Raw genomic sequence first — 21,457 nt, 5'->3', positions numbered from 1 at the left:
CCTTGTGTTATTGCAAGTAGCTCTCACGCAGCTCCATTACCCAACTCACCTTATTAAGGATGTTCTTGCAGCACATACTGCGGAAAACTGGTTCTGTCCCAACATGGTAGAGCACGTTGCTGCCTTAATGCATAACCGCATTATCTGTCAGAAATTCACTGCCGAACACACATTGCGTGTAGTGAGAGGAGTTATAACGCGCCCTAACGGTCCATTCCAACACCTCAACATCAATTATGTAGACATGATTCAAAACTATAATGGCTACAGGTATATGCTTGTGGTAGTGTGCCATTTTCTCGCTGGATCAAAGCTGGTCTGTGCTCACACCCAAATGCCCTCTGTGCAGCAAAGTTCCTTGTCAGTGAGGTTTTCCCATGGTGGGGGGCGTGTGAGGTCCTACGAGCTGACAGCAGACTTCATTTTGTGGAGTATCTGAGCAAATCACATCATTGCTGGGGATTAAACATATGTTTTCCTGTGATTATCAGCCCTAAGGAAATGGGATTTGTGGATGCCGGAATGGCTTGCTCAAAGAGAAAATTGCAAAGATAAAAATGGCACTGAAAGAGGGGTGGCTTCATTGCCTTCCCATAGCATTATTCACATTGTGAAATCAACCTGCATCTGACCACCATTTAACTCCTCATGAGGTGGTGACAGGATGACACATGCGCCTCCAACGTGCTCCTCCCATTAGAGTGCTGACGGATGGCCATAATGTTGCTATTGTACTTGGTAATGAAATGTACAAATATTTTGCTTCAATGATGGCTAGTGCTTGACATATATTTCAAAGGCTGGGATCCAGGTTGGGGAGGTCGAAGAAGGATGATGAAGATACCACACCAGTAGAACCACATGAACTGCTCACAGCACCTCTTCTTTGCCCTGGAGATAAGGTTGTGATAGAGATCTTTTTTAGGGCATGGCACAAGCCCCTCTTTGAAGGTCCCTACACAGTAGAGCAAGCAACAGACAAAGGTTTTAAATTGGTAGGGAAGAACGCTTTGAACTATCTAGGAGACTTCAAGCCCTGCAGAGGTGAGACCCCCGGGCCAAGCGTGTAGATGATACAACGCAAGAAAACGAAGAAGCAGAAGAAGAACAGCGACAGATTCAAACATGTTCAAAGACCAAAGCCAGACAGGAGTAGATGGAAAGCTAAACTAGGTAAACTGTCTTTTCTCACACTCACACTAGGTAACCATCACATGAGTGAAAACATATTTCGACGAGTAATCTTAAATTTGCACGATCATTGAGAAGCACTTTATGAATTCATAGTAACCAGCAAGGCAAATGATACCAGCAAATGTTTTTTATTTATGCTTTTCTTCCTTACGTCACACAAAGCTACCCAATAGTGACACAATTTAAAATGACCCATATTGCTCTGCTTGGTAATACCAAGACCCGATTTATTTTTGAACAACTTTATTGCCACATTAGCACAGCATTATTACAGAAGATCCTGACTGTTCCAATAATGGTAATGATAGGTTACGAGTTTTGGTAAGCTTTGATGTTGAATTTATGGACAAGTCCAAGAGCGCACACATATGCGAGAAATGAAAGCTGCAGCAAGAGTCATTGTGTTTACATTTTTTGCATTTGACTGTCTCTATTTCGTTACCCTCTTTTTATTAAAAAAAACCTGCATTGTATTACACACATACTGAAGTATATGTTAACACAGCCCCTATTCCTCTTGCTACTAAGCTATACCTGAGCAGATCTACAGTGCTACCCGAGAAGTAAACTGAGCCAGGCAAAGTGCACACACTTATTTTGGACACATAAATGCATATCTAGCTGATTCAGCCCATGTCTCTAACAATGTGTGCTATCAGCACATGACAACAATGGGGAGAGAGGCAACAAGGGAGAGCTGCTATGTATGCTCTCTCATCCGTTATGCCATGAGTGCCTCCAGGAACATTCATAGCTAAAGAACTTCCAGTAGCCAGAGCACAATGCTTTATGCACCTAGCTCTCTACACTAAAAAGGGCCAATGTCAAGGATGATGGGCCACACTTTGATGGATGTCACAAAAGACGTTCCTGTATGAAGATAGTTATTTCATGAAGGATCATTATTGGAGTGAGTCAGATAAGGCAATAGTGTACTTTTTGAATGGCTCAAACAAAGGTGAAGCCTGGATAGTGACTCAAAAGGAGTTGCAATGTCCGAAAACAGGGAGAAAAGAGACAGGATGACTGCCAGGATGCTGGGCGAGACCGCAGCTGTTGGTGTATTGATGATTCCAGTAGAAATGGTACAGAAGGAATGGTATGATTGTCTCAAAGAATGGGTGGCAAGTGCAAAGCTGCTCACATGGGTGCAGAATGAAGCAGGCCCTATGTCCATCATACCACTTGAGAATGCTCCCCTGTGTTTCCAGAATGACGGTCCATTGAAGGTTGGAATGAACAAAGGATGCAAACGAACATAAAAAACACTGGGTATGAACGTCGGTACTGCAGTGATAATGCACCACTATTGGGCCTGTTGTTCTAAGACATACATGCAACTACCACCAAACTGGGGGGAGTATGCTTCCCAGTACAACAGAACACACCAGCATTAGTGGTGCCTCAAAAGGCCATACAAGTAGATGGGTTCCCCAAAATGGAGTCACAGCAGGAAAAATGATCAGTGGAGCTGACAAGAGTAAAAGGAGGAAACTACATTTTGACAAAGATGGAAGAAGCACTCAATGTGATACCACCAGAGCACAGACTGTTAAGAAGAATTTAAATGTTCTTTGTGTCAGTTGTTCCAGAGGTTTATGCCAACTCAAATGCCACAATTGCTCCAGATAACAAGATGGGAACTGCTGCAGACAATGAATTCAACAGTTATAGGGTTCAACGCTATCAAGGAAGAACCGAGAGCTGTCCGACTGATGACTCTGCAGAACAGATATGTTTTGGATCTCCTAACAGCCATGGAAGGAGGTATGCAAACAAAGATACAACTGTCCTGTTGCATTTACATGCCTTTTCACGATGGAGAGAATGGAACCCTCACAGAAGCAATCGTGCAATTGTCAGACCTGCATCCCAAGATGGAAGAGATAACGAATCAAGCAGGGGAAGATCAAGATTGGCTCACATACATCTTTTCCTGGATACCATCATGAATGGCCAATGGGCTGAAGGTACTTGTAGCAGCTTTAGTGCTAGTACTGCTAGCATTCTGTGTCATTAGAGTTGCTATAGCCTAATGCAAGAAGACTACAGATAAGAGGGATGAAAATATTATTGAATGGAGAGACGCAGACTTTTGACATGCAATTTTGACATGCAATAGTCACACCTCAAGCAATGTCTCCTTTTTCCTGAAGGCACACAGATCTGAGAGCATGCAGGTCATCTGGGAGGAGTGGCAAAGGTATGGATTCCAACACCAGAGATGAACAGGGAAAATATTAGAGGAAGAGTGGCAATATATTGACCGGAGAGGGATTGAAGAGGGAGGCATGAATGTGGTCCTCATTGCACCTATCCCACTTTCATCTTGACGACGGAGAAAGTAAAGATGTAGAACGTTCCTGGCACCACCGTCGTCATCACCGTCAAAGTACTGCAGATGTGAGAAAAGCTATTCACTCAGACTTCCATTTAGACCCTATCCTGATGACGTCACTTAAGAGACGAGTTTGCAGTCAATGGAGCAGGTAGATTGACTTTGACTGTGTAGAAGCTGATGATGTCCCAACTAAGACTATGACATAGATGTGTTTGATATGAAGCACATATACATCCGTGCATGAAGCTATGCAGACACTTAGATTAAATGTTTGCATACACAAAGAACATGCTTATGACCGACTTAGATAGAGGACAGACACACTCTTGATATGCACTAACTGCAAGTTGCACAAGAATGCATATACACTGCTTGCTGATGCTAAATGCTACTAACATGAGTGGCCATAAAAATCAAGATGAAAGCCACAGACGCGTTGAAATGAATGGAAGATGACGACGGGCTCGAGAATACAGAGAGAGACACCTGACACCTGATTTTTCAGAGACATGCAGACCAGGCTGTCAGTGCAGCCATGTGCATATTCTTACCAAGGACACCTTGGCAGGGAAAGTTTCATATTAGCAGACAAGATAGGACATCTGCATGTGTAAAGGATGAACATCCTCACAAATGCAGAGCAGACAGGAAAATTCAGTTTGTGGTCCCTACACACGTGATCTGAACCTGGGAGACAAAGTCAATTCATTCGAGCCAGGCAGTGACCGTTGTTCCCATCCAATAGAAGGCAGGATGATACAAAAGTAATACCAGGTTCAAAGCCTAATGTTCTGTCTCAAGGCCTAGGGGATCGGAGAAGGTAACTTGTTGGGTACATGCTGCATCTTTGGGGCCGTTCTCACCACCCTGAATAGTTGCACTTGGGCTGGTAACTTTCCAAAGTGCCAAGGCTGAGAAGAATCTCGCTGACCAATACCTAATCATCATCCATGCTAACTCACGTTTTCTTCCATGACCCAATGACACCTCATTAACCTGATATGTTTGTAGTTTCAACATTTAGGGGGTGGTCGCAGGAGGAGCCACCATATATGGTTTAACCAGTAAGGGTACTAACCCCATATGTAGACACCTCATTAACCAATCCCAAACCACTTTAGGTTTTCTCAATGTATCATTATTTTGTGATGTCACTGTGCAAGGCTGTGCAAAAATTTCAGGTTGAGGAGAAATTGTTTATAGAAGGACCAGCTGTGCATCGATGAGTAGCCGATTTGAAGGCATTGGGAAGAAGTCCAGAGGTGCAAGGTAAATTGTAAAAAGGGTGTGGAAAAGTTAAGCACTTGGTCAGGGTTCTAGGGTGAAGGCAGCAGAAAACAGAGGATGCTAGGTGTGTGGGAGCAAGGCTGCATAGACATCATGCTGAGGAGAAATTGTTAATAGAAGTACCAGCTGTGCATTGATGAGTAGCCGAAATGAATGTGATGGTAAGAGGTCGGGAGCTGCGGGGTAGAATGTAAAATGTGTGTAGTGACAAAGTTAAGCACTTGGTCAAGGGCATCCAAGAAGTAGCAGGCTAGGCCGAGGAGGAGAACAGAGCTGTAGTCAAGGCGACTGAGGACCAGGGTGGCTATAAGGATTTGGTGGAGTGATAGGTGCGAAGGAGGCAGAGGTCTCTGGTTTTTAGAAGATTGATCTTGGTGTCAGTGGCAGTGGCTGTGAAGGTGATAAGGTGCTAGAATAAGCAATTGTACTTTATGGTTCTGTTAGTGATATATTTGGTTGAGTACAAACATCACTTAATTAGTTTGCATTGTGTATGTTACAAGAGTCAAGGGGAGTCATTACAAGGTTGGCGGTAAGGGGTTAACAGCACCGGTAAAGGAGCCAGAGCCGTTAACCCCTTACCGCCCCATTACGAGTCTGCTAGGGTGACCCGCTAGCAGACGAGGATGCTAACAACGGGCCCGTTATTAACTGGCCGGTTGTTAGCATCATCCCCATTCCCATTGAGTCCTATGGGGGCTCGAATGGGAATGGGGATGGACCGGGTCTGGGTTCCTTGAATGAGGAATTACGGGGCCCTCCAAGGTCGGAATGGGCCAGTAATTACTCATTCAAGGGACCCAGACCCGGTACCCTGTAAGGGGGTTAGCCATGCCGCTAATGGTTACCTCCTACCTTGTAATGACCCCCAATATATTTTTACATTCCCTTTTTATTTCAATTTTGGTAGGATATAGAATGCAGGCAATGAGTTACAATATACCTTCTCACAGGTGCAACACGTGTGACAGCAGCCAATGTTCCCGTTGGTGCTGCTTGAATGAAGCCAGAAAAGTCTAGTGGAAGATTGTATATGCAGACTGACCCCCTTAATTGCAGTTATTACCTTGAAAATGTGACAATAAAGAAGACTCTACTCTCTTCAAAGCTTGCCCAAAATATTTGTTCTATCTACAATAGAGAATCAGCCCTGCACAAACTTATCCATAATGGACCCCAATGCTCCATGAAAGGACACAAACAAGGGGGGCCTGAGCTTAAGTATCAAGGACGCTTATGCTCGTCCTTTTTGCATAAACTTGCATAATAGCCTGCCAGTTATTTGTTGGAAAAAAAGCAAAAAAACAAGGGGGGTACTGGGAGTCTCTCTGCCAGACATTAGTCCTGGTTATGAGAGCGTTACCCAGATTCTTTAGCTCACTATCTTTCACGGAAGAGAAATATCCCGAACATATCAGTCCTGCGCAAAGGGCAGTCCAACAAGGAAATGCCTGGCAATTCTCCTCCGAACAAGAGTACCAACAGCAACCCCAGGCACGTGTTTCAGTCTGGTTGGACCTCATCAGTAGGGTGGAGGATGAGCACCTGAACTGACAGAGTGGTTGCAGAACATCGAAGACATTCCGTAAAGAAAGCCGGGTCGTTAAAGGATGGTATGAGATGATCAGCAATGCTGAGAAAGTGTGGCGCCTGGTGTATGGTAACCATTCTGAAATAATGTATTTTTATTGTTTGAAGTGCCTGCCTTAAATCCAAGGTTGTCGATTGTGTACTAATAGGAACATCATGGGTGTACCTCCAACCCACAGCTGTGGATGAGCCTCGTGTGCCATCTACCATGCACACAGTCTGCAGTACACCTCCGCCACTATGCTAGGCTCATGAAGTGTGGACAAGTGAGGTATTAAAAGTGGGAAGCGTGGGCTACGTTTCTCACAATCACCATTGGATGGCCTATAACAAATGATGTTCATTACTCAAGAATCACGGTTTGGGGGCCACTGAGAAGTAAAGAATGAATTTATTTCACCAGTGGAGTCTGTACTTTAGAGACATCAGGGTGAGTTTTAGATGGTTCAAGAAGACAAGGGGGAATGTCTTGGGAATGTTTAGGAATTTGCTTTGGATATATTAAATGTGTTAGATGAGGCTCATTTTTCAGAGCTTGCTGACTTAGTTCCACCACCATCCCATGTGCCACTGCTACTCGCCTGAACATAAACACAAACACAGAGAGAAAGTGGAAAGAATAGGCCATTGCATGTCTCCGCTTTCTACTTAAGCGACGAGTTTAGCCAATCAGCATTGCAAGTGATTGCTCTCCGTGTTGCTGATGCTGGAGGCCTCAGGCTAATAGGAATGCTTGGCATGAAGCAGTTGGCTGCCACAGGACAGCATGTGCTGCTGGCTAGATTAGCAGGCGCACTGCTTAGCTTTTGCTGATTCTGAGTCACTCGCAGAAAGAGGAATTGAGCCTCTCAGGTTTCTACAGCATATGTCTCTAATTGTGATTAGAAAGTGAGGCCCCCTCAACTTCCCTTCGGCCAAAAGCCACACTCCAGTGCCAGACGCATCAACATTCTCCAGTTCTCACGTCAACGGTCCCTTCCATTCCAAGTAATTCTCTTCCACGTGAGATTTCACGCATTCTCCTCAGATGCCAATGTTCCAAAAGCAAATTTATTGTGTCTTGAATAAGTGCAAAACAAGAACAGATTAATTTTTTAAGCTCCATTGGTAAGAGTTAGGGCCATAATAGGCACCACCGAAGGCTGACAAGTGAGCTTGGCCTCACCAGAGAGTCACAATGGAGTTATGCCGCCATGAGTCCAAGTCATACATGATAGTATCTAAGAGCAACAGCTAGGCCAGAATTCAGCCCAAAGTCCTAACAATATCATATTTCATTTGCATCACAGTTGTAGCAAGCGTCACGTGAGAGTTGTTAGGACTGGTTTTCTATACTCTGGCCTGGTGAACCGATGTATAGACGGCCAACCTAGTATTGTGATAGGGACAACTCTGGGAGCTGTAGCCAAACCAGTTCAAGGTAGCAAGGTGAGTGGTCTACACTAAGTCTCAAGAAGTGGTGAGCTTGTAAGGGGTCCAAAATGAGCACACACAGTCAAACAGTCAATGAACATACTTAGACAAACAGGTATACAAATACTTCTTTACTTATGGCCATATAACACAGTGAACAAATGACTACAAACAGGTAATGCTATCACACAACACTAAAAATAGATGCATATACACAATCACTGGTGTAGGGCAAAATGCATATAAAACCCTGCAAAGGAAGGTGCAGATTAGTATTCAGACTACAGGTCCACAGAGTTACAATCCTAACTTCAGAAGTCCATCCCTAAGATTTATGGAGCATTGTGCCCAAAAGTTTTGCAATGTTCCGCACAGTTTTGTGAAGCTGGAACAATTGAAGGTAAGGTCTCTGTGGTCAAATGAACAGTTCCAAGTGTCAGGTAACAAGTTAATGCAACTAACACACATGTCCCAAACTTTCAGAGTGCTTGTGTGAACAAGCAATGGCAAAGCCAAACTATTAGAAAAGTTAGGAAAGGTTTAGAGTTAGGGGTTCATGTAACTATCACTATAACTCACCCCCCATATTCGGATTCTTCATGGGACTTGGCAGGTCTGCTGAAGAGTGTCCAAAGTCGCTTTTCCCGCTCTCAACATTAGCTCTTGATCCCCAGGGGTTGGAGGTTTGAGCACTTCTCCGGTTGGCAACTAATGATGGTGCAAGGTCTTCCAGTTGAAAAAGCAAAAGAACTGAATGCAGGGCCCCTCTCAGGACAGGATTGGTCGCAGGTAAGCAGTTTCGGATGATGGCCACCAATACAGGGCGATGCAAATGGATTCACTTGCTGTGGTCAGACTTAAGTGGTCAGACTTTCGCCTAATATCTCGGATCCCCTTGATGCTAGGACCACGCAATTCGGTAGAGGTAAGTCTTGTTGCCCAAGCTGAGAATCCCCCAAGTTCCAGGCCTCCACTCTGAATGGTGACGTTTGCAGCACGGTAGCCCAAACTTAGAGCTGGTCAGCCACTGAACAGTACAGGTGCACTTCCGAAGGCTCTTCTTCATAAGACTTCGAGCAGACTTCGAGAATGGATGCCCCTCCACTGCAAGGGTCGCAGCTCCTTTGCAGGACTGCTGGAGATCTTCCACAGGACAGGGCTCTGCAAGGACAGCAGCAGGGGTTCATCCACAGGTCTTCTTCTAGCGGGTCCACAGTCTCCTCTGAAGTCTTGCAGTTGGACAGGATTCTTGGCTACTTCGGTATCTTCCAGGATCTCTGTAGAGTGGGTGTAGGGTTTCTCTTCTTATCCTAAAAGCCAGGCAAGAGATGAACTCCCATTAGCCAATGACAGATCTGATCCACACACACCAGCAGTGGCCCATTCAGGACCACTGGCTGCAAAACTCATGCATACCACTCAGGCACACTGAAATAAGTTTGTGGATTGCGACCAGACATTCCCCACCCACTTCCTGGCAACAAACACACATAGCCCTCCAGTAGCCTGCCAAAAGTCTCTGCTTTCCTGGGCACTGGAAGTCCATATAAGGATTTTCGAGGTCTCACAGGCCACGAAGAAGGGTAAAACACAAGATGGTAAAAGGACAAGCAGAAACAATGTGGCACGGCCATGTTTGACCACTAGCCAAACGCGGTAAACACAGTAAGGCTAAAGAAAAATACAACCAAAAAAAAACAAAAAGTAACTGCTGCCACCAGCTTGTCCCTTTAGCACACCTAGACTAACCAAAAATTCTCTGAGTGTTAGTCTAGGGCAAACAAATAGTGTACCCCATTGTACTGCATTGTAAGATGCATTGTACAATGATAAAAGTGATAACAAGTTACTAAAAGTAGTAACAAAGTAACAAGACTAAGGGAAACAATGTTTCCCAGTACTGACAGCCTGAAGGACATGTCGGTTTTCCCATGACAAATCAGCAAAAGCCAATGTAGTTAAGGCTTCACTGCAAAAAGAGCAGGTTGGATACAAAAATAAAAGCAAAACGTTTCAGGGTCCATTGAAATGGAAGGAAAGGTGCTGTAAAGAGAAATCTTTCCTAACAAGAGTCACCATGGCAACATGCACCACCCACAAATTAAAACTATACAAACCACCACCAGAGTTAAAGCCATGCATTTCTTCCTCTGAGAGTCACCATAGCAATATCGTCCACATACCTGCAACAGTACATGCCGCCAACAGAGTTATATTCATACCGTTTTCATCCAAGAGTCACCATAACAAGAGGATTCATCTAGAAGTCACAACCGTACAGGCCTCCAAAAGAGTTATAGCCATGCAATTCTACATCTGAGAGTCACCTTGCAAAAGGGAGCACTTATAAGTGACAACTCCACAAGCTTTCAGCAAAGTTATAGCCATGCAATTCTACATCTGAGAGTCACCTTGCAAAAGGGAGCACCTAGAAGTGACAACTCCACAAGCCTTCAGCAAAATTATAGCCATGCAATTCTTCATCTGGGAGTCACTTTGCTAAAGGGAGCACCTAGAAGTCACAACTGTACAAACCTTCCAAAGAGTTGTAGCCATGTAATTCTTCGGCTGAGAGTCTCATAGAATGGGAACTTACTGCCGTTGCCGGCTCCCGTAATATCCCGGTAACACAGGGATATCGGGCGGCGGTGATGGCAAGACAAGTATGCCGGTAACCCACCGGTAGCAATGGCGCGTTACCGGCAGACTCATAATGAGGCCCACATTTTGTGAAAAACATGTGCACCGCATTAGAAGCAGCACAAATGAGCGCAATGAAAAACATTTGCAAACCACAAAGTAGGCTCAGAACACCAGTGTGCAATAGTGGATCATTTTTAAGGCTAAGCACTAAATCCAGCAGCACCAAAGACAAGCTTTCTGTCCAACATGCCCATGCTACTGGAACCAGTGGAGGCCATTCTGCAGTAAGCCAGGTGGCACCTGTGGAGTAGGCTGTTGTGGGCATGACACACACGTTCACTGTTGCAGGCATCGGAGGACCTACCTGACACACACGCTGCAGAGCCAGGTGAGCCTTTGCAAAAGGCTTGCACCCTTTCTTTTTGCATCGGCTTCTGCTGTGTGAACTCAGTGTGCAGTGGAATGGGATGTCAATTATGCAGTCAACATATCCCCATTTATACCATATGTAGTTGAGGAGGATGGAGAATCGCTCTGTATGTAGCGTCTTTTAGCCTCATAGGGCATCATTACGACCCAGGCGGTAAGCGGTTAACAGCGCCGTAAAAGGTTGCGGCGCCATTAACCCCTTACCACCTAATTATGAGGTCCCTTTGCGGGTCCCTACCTTAACGGCTGATCTTGACCAGCCGTTACGGATTGGACCCGCAAAGGGACCTTGGAGGTAATTACGGTATCGCAATTTGCGGTACCGTAATTACCTCCTTCCCCATTCTTATTGAGCCCTATGGGGACAAAAATGGGAATGGGGAAGGGCCAATGGTGAATGGGGAATTACAGCCCTACCAACCTTGGAATGGGGCGGTAATTCCGCCATCCACCATGGCGCAATCGTTAAAATACCCGCGTCAACCATGGCGCTAATAGCGCCATGGTTAACGCCTGGCCCGTAATGACCCCCATAGTGTTTTATCATTAGGTGAAGATGCAGACAGCACTGATGTTGTGATGAAGTGCGTGTGATGTATGGCCATGTCGGCTTAATTGGGGTCATTACGGCCCAGGCGTTAACCATGGCGCTATTAGCGCCATGGTTGACGCCAGTATTTTAACGATTGCGCCATGGTGGATGGCGGAATTACCGCCCCATTCTAAGGTTGGTGGGGCGGTAATTCCCCATTCACCATTGGCCCTTCCCCATTCCCATTTTTGCCCCAATAGGACTCAATGGGAAAGGGGAAGTTAGTAATTACGGTACCACAAATTGCGGTACCGTAATTACCTCCAAGGTCCCTTTGCGGGTCCAATCCTTAACGGCTGGTCAAGACCAGCCGTTAAGGTAGGGACCCGCAAAGGGACCTCATAATTAGGCGGTAAGGGGTTAACGGCGCCGCAACCTTTTACGGCGCCGTTAACCCCTCACCGCCTGGGTCGTAATGAGGCCCAGTGTGTGTTAAAAGAAATGATTCCATGGTTACATCCTTGCAGTGCCTCATAGCCAGTGACGAAGACTACATGCAGGTCTAGCGAATTATCCATTACCATTGGTCTGTGACAGTAAATGTAAGGGGGGAGCGGGGTCAAGGGCACTTTTATGCAAGATGCTTGTTGCTGACACAATGTGGCTAGGCGTCAGATGAAGGGGACTGAAGCATTTTATAAACCCAGGAGCATAAGTTTGCAAACAATGCTGAAATAGGAGCCAGAATCCGGTCATATTTGAGTTTTAAAAATGCAAAAAGAATTTTTTTTAAAACAGAAAACCGGCATTCTCAAACTATGCTCTGAGGTTCTGGGCCCTTATACCCATAAACATCAGACTTGTAACCATCATACAAATTCAGAAAGGTGCTCAAGATCCTCTGCTTCAAGGAGAACCTTACTTAAGCAATATAGACACCCCTGATCTCACCCACTGGTCGTCCTCAGTTCACCCTTCATCACTGCCCCTGCTGCTTAGTTGGAACTACATTACTGCCCTGCTGTGATGTACGGCTGCTTACCTGTATTCGTATTAACCCATTGTTGTAAAGCACTCCACTGAGTCTGTGCTCAATAAATACTCAGAATAAAAAAGGAATACCAGAAATGATAATTGTAGAAATGTTCTCTTTTGTGGGAGACCATGAAATATGTCTACAATCACGGCCACATAGCAGTGGCTCTACTCCCTTGCACACAGATGCATTGCCACCTGGCACCCACATCACGGAACCGGATGAACTGAGGCCACCTCTTGAGGGTGGATGAGGGTGAGGAGGAGCAGGTAGATCCTGTAACATCCACTAAGGTGCAGCCTCAAGCAGGTCCCCGGTTTGAGAGGTGCCCCGCAAGTGACATGATGAGGTCGGTACAGCTGCAGGAGTCATAATAGGTGGGGCAAGGTTGCCATGAACCAATAAGCCCCACACATGCCCCTACACTGTCGTGTCCATGGAGGACACAGTTAACTCTTCAGAGACAGTGCCTATGAGGAAGGGCCAATGCGCAGGGCAGTGATTGACGTATTACACGTGTGTAAGAAGTTGAATAAAGAAGACACGTTTCCTTCAGCCTGTGCTTGTGCATTATTTGCTTGCACTCCACACGCTGCAGGCACAAGGCATGCCCCTAGTCCCAGCAAGCCAAGGGGACATGAAAACTGGCGACGAACATGGGATTTCAAGCCTGCTTTTTCATCAAGTACCTCCAGTGATCATTTTACACAGTGAGCTTCAGCAAGTGCCCTCGTGACTTTTCTTACGTGGCGAGCTGCAGCATTTTGACAGATAATCCTCGACAAAATGACAGAGGAGGCATCCTGATAACACCAGCGACGACATATCTGGTGCTGAAGGGCCCGTCGCAGCTGCGTTTTGCTGCCAAGTCCCATTCGACATGGGCGACCAGCAAGCTCTGGCTCACAGATGGGAACGATGGCTCAGAAGATTTGAAAACTACATGGCTGCACATAATGAGAGCGCGCCAAATATGTTTGCCAGGACACTGCTCCTTAACCTGTTAGGAGATGAAGTGGGAGACCAAATTCCCACTTTCCCGCCTGAGGAGGTGAAGGGGTGAAGACATACCAGGTACTGAAGGAAGCATTAAGCACCTACTTCGACCCTCAGAGAAACATCGACCATGAGAGGCACACGTTCAATGCGGCCAGTCAAATGAATGTGGAGTCAATGGAAGCTTTTGCAACCAGGCTGCGCAAGCTAGTAGCTCATTGCGATTTCCATAAATTCACAAATGAAGAAGATATCAGATTATGAACTATAGCAGAAAGAAACTGCTTTGTGAACCCCTTCCCCTCGCCACTATCCTGCAAATGGCGCGAACAGAAGCGAGAGCGGATACGCAAACAGCATAAATAGTCACTGGAAAAAGTTCAGTGAGAGAACAAGCGTATCAGACCTGGCAAGGCAGAAGGAGCATGACTGACGCCAATCAACCTGAATGAAGATATGGGACCCTGGAAGATGCTACAGATGTGGCCTACCATTTCCGCATGATGAAGGGCTAAAGTTCCCTGCATTTGGACAGAGATGTGCACATTGTGGGAGAGAAAATCATATGGCGAGGGCGTGTAACGCGCCGCCAAATTGCATGCAAGGAAGTAGAAGCCTAGGCAGGAGACCTGAGTCGAACATGTGCATGGCAGGCCCCAGAAGGGATGTGGATGCGAGGAGAAACTTGGTGAGCCATGTCCGACAAGTCACTGGCCATAAGAAACCAACGAGACTATGCATAATATGATGTCCAATGTAGTGACTGCCCCAGAAGGTGACATTGACAACAAGGTAAAACAGCATCCAGCTAAATTCATCATTGACACCGGAAGCCACGTTAAATATCCTGTGCATATCTAAGTTCCGCAAGATGTCCCACCCGCATATGTTGACGCTGTCAGGGCTCAAGGTATTTCAGTGGGCCGCAAAAGGACCCGTTTGAAATCACTGGAAATTCACAATGGAGGTAATCTACAAAGGATGGATTGCCAAAGCGGAACTGCACAAGTACCGGGAAGCAATCTCCTGTGGAGACCAAAAGCTGTGGAAATGGGAATTGCAGCTGTACCATACGCAATGAGACATGATGGGACACTCCATGAGTAATTCTGAGAGCTATTCAGAGGAATTGGATGTTTGGGAAGGAAAACAGTGACTCAGCTGCCCAACATCCCAGAAGGATACTGATGCATTTACAACCACAAGTGGAGGTGGAAATCAGATGTCTGCTAAGAGAAGACATAATAGAACAGGCCTGTGGTCCCACTCCCTGGGATTCACACGTGGTAGCTGTCCCCAAAAGGCTCATTCAATAAAATCTGTCTATGTGTAGACATGAGGCAAGCAAACAAAGCCATTGAACATAAGAGATATCCAGGGATGCACTCGGACGATATTATCAACTTGCAGAATGGGGCCACCCTATTCACCAAATTGGACCTATACGTAGGATATCATCAGATCAAACTGGATGAACAGTCATGATATATAATGACGTTTGCGACTCATGAAGGACTATTTTGCTACAAAAGACTCAGTTTTGGAATATCATCCACAGATGAGATCTTCCAGGAGAGAGTCAAGAGATTGATTCGTCAGATACAAAACTGATTTAATTACAGTGATGACATTTTGTTTTTTTGAAAAGATCGGGAACAACATGATAAAGCTCTACACAAGGTCTGCACAGCATTATCCAAAGCAGGGTTCACGCTGAACCCGGAGAAATGTGCATTCCACAAAAGGAATCTCAAATTCTTTGGACACATGTTCTCGCCAAGTGGAATGAGTCCCGACCTAGTGAAGGTAGAGGCTATCGCTAAGATCACACCCCCACAGGATGTAGGTGAGGTGCGTTCATTCCTGGGCATGGCCAGCTATTGCAGCCGGTACCTGAAAGACTTTGCCACCATCAGTGCCGCCCTGAGTGTACTCACCAAGCAAGGCAAGGAGTTTCAATGGGATCTCCATTGCGAAGTAGCGTTCATGCACATCAAAAGAGAAATTGGATCAGTGGAATGTATGGCCTACTTTGACCCAAAGAAATGTACCGAGTTAATGGTTGACACCAGCCCGGTGTGGTTGGGTGCCATCTTAGCCCAGCATACACCATGGAGAGACAGTCTACAGGCAATTGTGGCCGATGCCTGCAAGAATCTCTCAGAAGTAGAGCAAAGATACTTGCAACCAGAAAAGGAAGGTTTTGCGATAGTCTGGTCCTGTGAGCACTTTCAGATGTTCCTGCTGGGAAAGTCATTCACAATCATCACAGATCATCAAGCACTGACCACCATATACGGGAATCCGAAATGCAAGATGCCTCCCAGAATTGAGCTTTGGGGGTTACGACTGCAAGATTTTAACTTCTCAATAATTCACAAGCCCGGGAGATAATACAATCCAGCGGACTTCATGTTGCGTCACCCCCTTCCGATGCACAAGGGTGAGACGTCAATAGATGAAGAGTACATTAACTTTGTCACCCAGCAAGGACAGCCAATGTCGCGCACCACAAGCATGATACGGGAACACACCCTCAAAGACAGAACGCTACAGAAAGTGAGAGAGCCAATCATGTCGAGGAGGTAGAGAGAATCGCATGGTGACAGCCGAGGTGCGAACAAGGTAGACATGCAAGCTTTCAAAAATGAGAAGGAGGAACTGGCACTGACCGCTGAGGGGATTATAATGAGAGGGAGTTGCATGGTTTTACCTGCAGATCTACGGCAGCAAGTGGTGGACCTAGCACATGAGGGCCATCAAGGTATGGTTGCCGCTAAACAACAGATGGTTGAAGACACGGTAAGAAGATGCCCCCTGTGTCAGTGCATGGACAGAGCAAAGCCCCCAGAGCCATTAAGGATGTCAGAAATACCAGATAACTCACAGACACATGTGGCTGTTGACTTTTTTGACACCTTCAGATGCAGGAAATACTGGATGGTGATGATGGACACATATTCTCGGCTTCCACTTGTACAAATGATCTATTCTTTTTCTTTAAACCTTTATTCATTACTGGCGAGCAGGTACAGGGCAGTAGGGCTACATTTTCTATTATTACATTCAGCACATTTGGTTCCGTAGACAATGCAAACTATTCAGCACAAGGTACATGGAAGCATTTCTGAGTTACAGTTGTAAAACATATCACATTTCAGTTAGGCTTGGGCACATCAGGATCACAAAGGTAAGAGCGGAGGGGCCACCCAGGCATCTCGAGGTCTAGAGTGGTGGGGAGAGAGGAAACGTATAGGTCTTCACATTCCTGACCCGATGTCAATGCAGTCAGCCATACTTTTACATAGGGGGTTCTTGTCGTTCCATTTCAGTAGAATAGCTCTTTTCACAATCATGCATACTATGTACACAAACGCTTGCTGTGTTTTGCTTGTGATAGTAGGCCAGATGCCAAATTGTGTACTTAGGGGGTCTTGTTCAAGTGGAATGGTCAATACCTGTGAGATTGTGTTGAGGATACTATCCTAATATTCCTGTTTTCGAGAGCACGCCGAGAACATGTGCAGATGGTCTACTAGAGAGTGTTGGCATCTTGGGCAAGCCTGCGGTTGCATATGAGCCATCTTTGAAAGTCTGGCCGGGGTGTAATATAACCTATTCAGAAGCTTGAACTGCATATATTTAAAGCAAAGGTTCAATGAGACTTTCTGCGAGTGGATACACTTGCGGGTCCACTGGTTGTCTATGATTTCAGAGCCTAGTTCTCGGGACCAACCCTGACGGACTCAGGAGGTGTGGGGGTGTTATGTCCATTAGTGTTTTATATAGAGAAGAGAGAGTGTGTCTACAATCACCCGAATTGGCAATGTAGGCCAGTGAAGCGGTTTCTGGGGGTTCTATTGGGTAAGTGGGCCACCTGGCAGATATGGCAGCCCACAACCTATAATATTGGAGGTATTTTATCCCTGAGTTCCCGTGACCTGGTTTCCAGGTGGCAGGTGTGATAACTTGGCCCTCTAGGAAGAGAGATCGGCATTGCCCTGTAGCCCAAACTTTCTTATTTTCGACTGGATCGCCTTGTCTCATATGGGTTTTATTTCAGTAAATTTCCATTGGGGGAGCCAGCGATAGTAGGGTTTCTCTGTGCCGGTGTGAGCAAACAGTAGGCACCATGCGCACACTGTGGAGGTGACCGGGTCATAAGGGCAGTTATCTCCATATCGCTGATCAAGTATCAGTGTCTTTAGATCCGAGTCGGGTGCAGCTAGTTTCTCCAGTTTTACATGTGGGGTACCAGAATGTGGCAAATTGTGCCTAGGCCGCAATCCTGTATAATTCTAGATTAGAGGCAGTGAATCCTCTTTTGTCATAGGAGTATGTCATCTCAACCCATTTCTTTCAGACCGCCCGGAGTGCCATAGAAACTGCGAGAGAAGGCCATGCATTTTGCCAAAATAAGGTTTTCCCCACCAGGCAGGGACGATGGTGAAAGTATATACCAGCTTGCGGAGTAGTATCATCTTGATTAACGAGAGTTTAGCGGCAGGTGAGAGTGGGTGGGCTTTCCACTTATGTATTTTGGATTCCATATATGTATTGAGTTTGGTCTAGTAGCATGGATGAATGGGAGTATGACACTACAACCCCTAAGAATTTGATGTGGCCAGGAGACCACCGCAACAAGAGGGTACTGCGGCAGTCAGCAGTGGCATCAGTGAGGGGGAACATTTCGAACTTCGAGAAATTGATCGTGAAGCCTCAGAGTCACCCAATGTGTGTGATATCTTCGAGGATTGGAGGCATGATGGATATGCATCTCGGATATATAATATCACGTCGTCCGCGTAGAGGGAGACTATCTATGTGGAGTTGCGTAGCCGGATTTCACGTGGGTTCGGTGGCCAGGGCAAACAGAATAGGTGAGAAAGGGCAACCTTGTCGGGTCCCCTTTCAAGTGGAATCGTGTAGATATGCAGGCATTAACCAGAACCCTAGCGATTGGTTGCGTGTAAAGGATCTTAATATACTTGATCATGTTAGGGTTGAATCCCATTGCTTTCAGTTTTGCAAATAGGTAATCCCAGGCCACCATATCAAGTGCTTTTTGGACATCTATCGTTATCACAACTGCTTGCGCTCCACGGTCAATTCTAGCCATTATATTGACTATCCTCCTGATGTTTAAGGTGGTAGACCTATCTGGTTAAAGCCAGCCATGTCGGGGTTGACCAGGTATGGCATTAATGGGAGAAGACCGGTGGGAGGAACTTTCGCATACATTTTAGTATCACAGTTAATAAGGGACAGAGGTCTATATGAGCCGCAGTCACTGTTCGGTTTGTCTGGTTTCAACATTACAGAGATTAGACCCTCCCTCAAGCATTCTGGGAGAATCTGGAGATGCAGGGATTACTCCCAGACAGAGAGAAGAATCAGGGCCAGTGAAGCAGCATATTCTTGATAGAATTTGGCTGTGAGGCAGTTGGGGCCTGAGGCCTTGCTTTTGGGGAGGGCAGCAATGACCGCCACCATCTCCTCTAAGGAGCTCAGGAGTTCCAGTTTGTCTCTGATGTGGACGTTTAAGGAGGGTAATGGGATTTTCTGGAGAAAGGTTCAAATGACTTGGGTGTAGCTTGGTTTTGGTGCAGTATACAGGGTATGATAGAATGAGTGGAACACCTCAACTACGTCGGGATCAGACCATTTATTGTTGCCATGCATGTCTAGAATACAATCCACATGGTCCCTGGGGCGTTCGGATCCGACCACTCTTGCCAGTGTCCACCCCTGCCTATTCCCCTTACCATATCTCCTAGCCGCAGTCAGGCGAGAGAAGTACTGCTGGGTTTCTCATGCGGCGAGGGCCTCAAACCTCTCCAGTTCAGAGTAGATTTGCACCAGGAGTGCGGGGTCAGATGTTCTAGAGTGTTCCTGTTCGATGTCCCTGACCACTTTTTCAGAGTTCTCAAGTTCCCTCCTAATGCATTTAAGCACTCCTGCTTCCCTCGAAATGACCATGCCTCTAATGTATAACATGAATGCCTGCCACCTAGTGCTAAGTGAAGTGTCTTCTGATGTATTGGTCTCGAAGAACGTGTCGATATCGGATTTGATTTCCGCTTTGAATACCACATCCAGCAGTGCTGTGGATTTAAAGCTCCAGGTGCAACCTGACGAGCGTGCTTTGAATTTCAGGGTGAGTGAGATTGGGGAATGGTCAGAGAGGGTTTGGGGTCTGATATACACGTCAGACACTTTCCCCAACAATGAAATAGAGATGAGGAAAAGATCATTGAGGGACGACATATCGTGAACGGAGGAGTAGAAAGTATATTCCCTCGCTGTTGGGTGTGTGGTGCGCCAGGCATCCTTAAGTTCAAGTACCTGCATGATAGAGAAGAGTTGGCAGGCCACTCGTGTTTGGGGGCGAGTGGCCTTGTGAGTCCTGTCTAGTGTCAGGTCCAGGATGAGATTAATTTCCCCCCATATCACGGGTAGGCCGAGGTATGTGGCCAGAGTGTCGCTAAACTGTGTAAAGAATTCAGGTAAATCTGTATTGGGACAGTAAATGTTTATAAGTATGAGTTCTAGTCCTTCAAGGACACTATGTATTACAAGGACTCTACCATCTGGGTCTACATGATTATGTTTCACTACGAATTTCAACGATGTGTGGATCAACATCATGACACCCCTGGATTGAGAAGAGAATAAGGTGAAGAATCTGTTACTCCCACATGAGGTAGCTATGTTGCGGCAAGTGTTGTCTTTGGCATGAGTTTCCTGTAGGAATAGTACATTGGCTTTGTGCCTATATGCGTAGGAAATTATTTTGCGGGACTTGGTGAAGTACCCCAGACCTCGGACGTTCCAGCTTAGTATCTTCACCTGTTGAGCCTTTGCCCTTTACGTACATCATGGGTGCCCCTGACATTGCATGTGGCAGCAGTGCCTACGGTGTAGAGGTCCCATGTACTTCTGAACCGTGTTGCCAATGATTTAGTAGTTTCCAGCCGTTTTTCTGGTGGGTAGGCACAACAAGCGCACTGGTTGTAACTTACGCAACAGTCGTAGTGAATGCCCTCTGGGTTGGGTTGCGACCCCTTTTGTTTGTCCCCCCTCCATCCCTCACTGCCTCCCCCAACCCAGCAGTGTGAATCCCTCCCCCTTTCCGTTCCCCCAACTATCCCTAATTGCTAACGGGGTGAGGGAAAGGAGAACAGCATACATCAAATTAACAACTGCTAGTGGGAGCGCTGTTGCCACGCTGTAACAATCAACGAAGAGGACCTTACGTCCTATTCACGGGTAGGATTCAAGTGGCGAACTCAAGGTGTGTTGCCAACAGCACATAACATGAGAGAATCTGGAGAAATATGGCCATTCTAAATGTACACCTTTTACTTAGTATGATCATTGTTTTGTAATGAGATTCAGAGGAAAGTAAAGTTTTGTAACATGTTTTATTATAATTCATTGTTTAAATTAAGATCATATTGTTTGTGGTTGTTAGTCATAATTGCCCCTAGGGAACAGTTTTTTTTTTACAAACTTGTAAGTGGAATGCCATTTGTGCGGGGGCACTGTAGAAGCTTGCCTAGCAAAGTGCTTTGCAGGGTTTAGTGCAGCTTAAACTAACACGTCATTGTGCGATTAAATGGACTGTTCGGAAATGGCTTAAAGGAAGGATTGGGCCACACACACAACCTTTTCCCTTATGGTCTGAATAAACGGGCGGTCCATTCTTATATCAACCTTGCTGTGCTGGATTCTGCAACCAACCCGGACAAAGTTAGGGCTCTCACAGGGATGTGCACAGGCTGCAGTGCTTGAAATGGAAATTATTTATTGGGAGATCCCACCAGCCACTGGGCGACGGAGATGTGGTAGGGTAGAAGATCGTTCGCAATCCCCCCACAACATAAAAAATGGTGTCTTTCAGGAGGGGTTATCACGGACCCCTAGAAAATAGCCAATGAGAGGTAAGTTTCATTTCATATACTATTAATTGCAAGATAAGTTTCTTCGGTGCACA

The sequence above is a fragment of the Ambystoma mexicanum genome, chromosome 9 (assembly GCF_040938575.1).
Source record: "Ambystoma mexicanum isolate Mex_15411 chromosome 9, UKY_AmexF1_1, whole genome shotgun sequence".
Classification (NCBI taxonomy): domain Eukaryota; kingdom Metazoa; phylum Chordata; class Amphibia; order Caudata; family Ambystomatidae; genus Ambystoma; species Ambystoma mexicanum.
Note: the sequence above shows the minus strand (reverse complement) of the source record.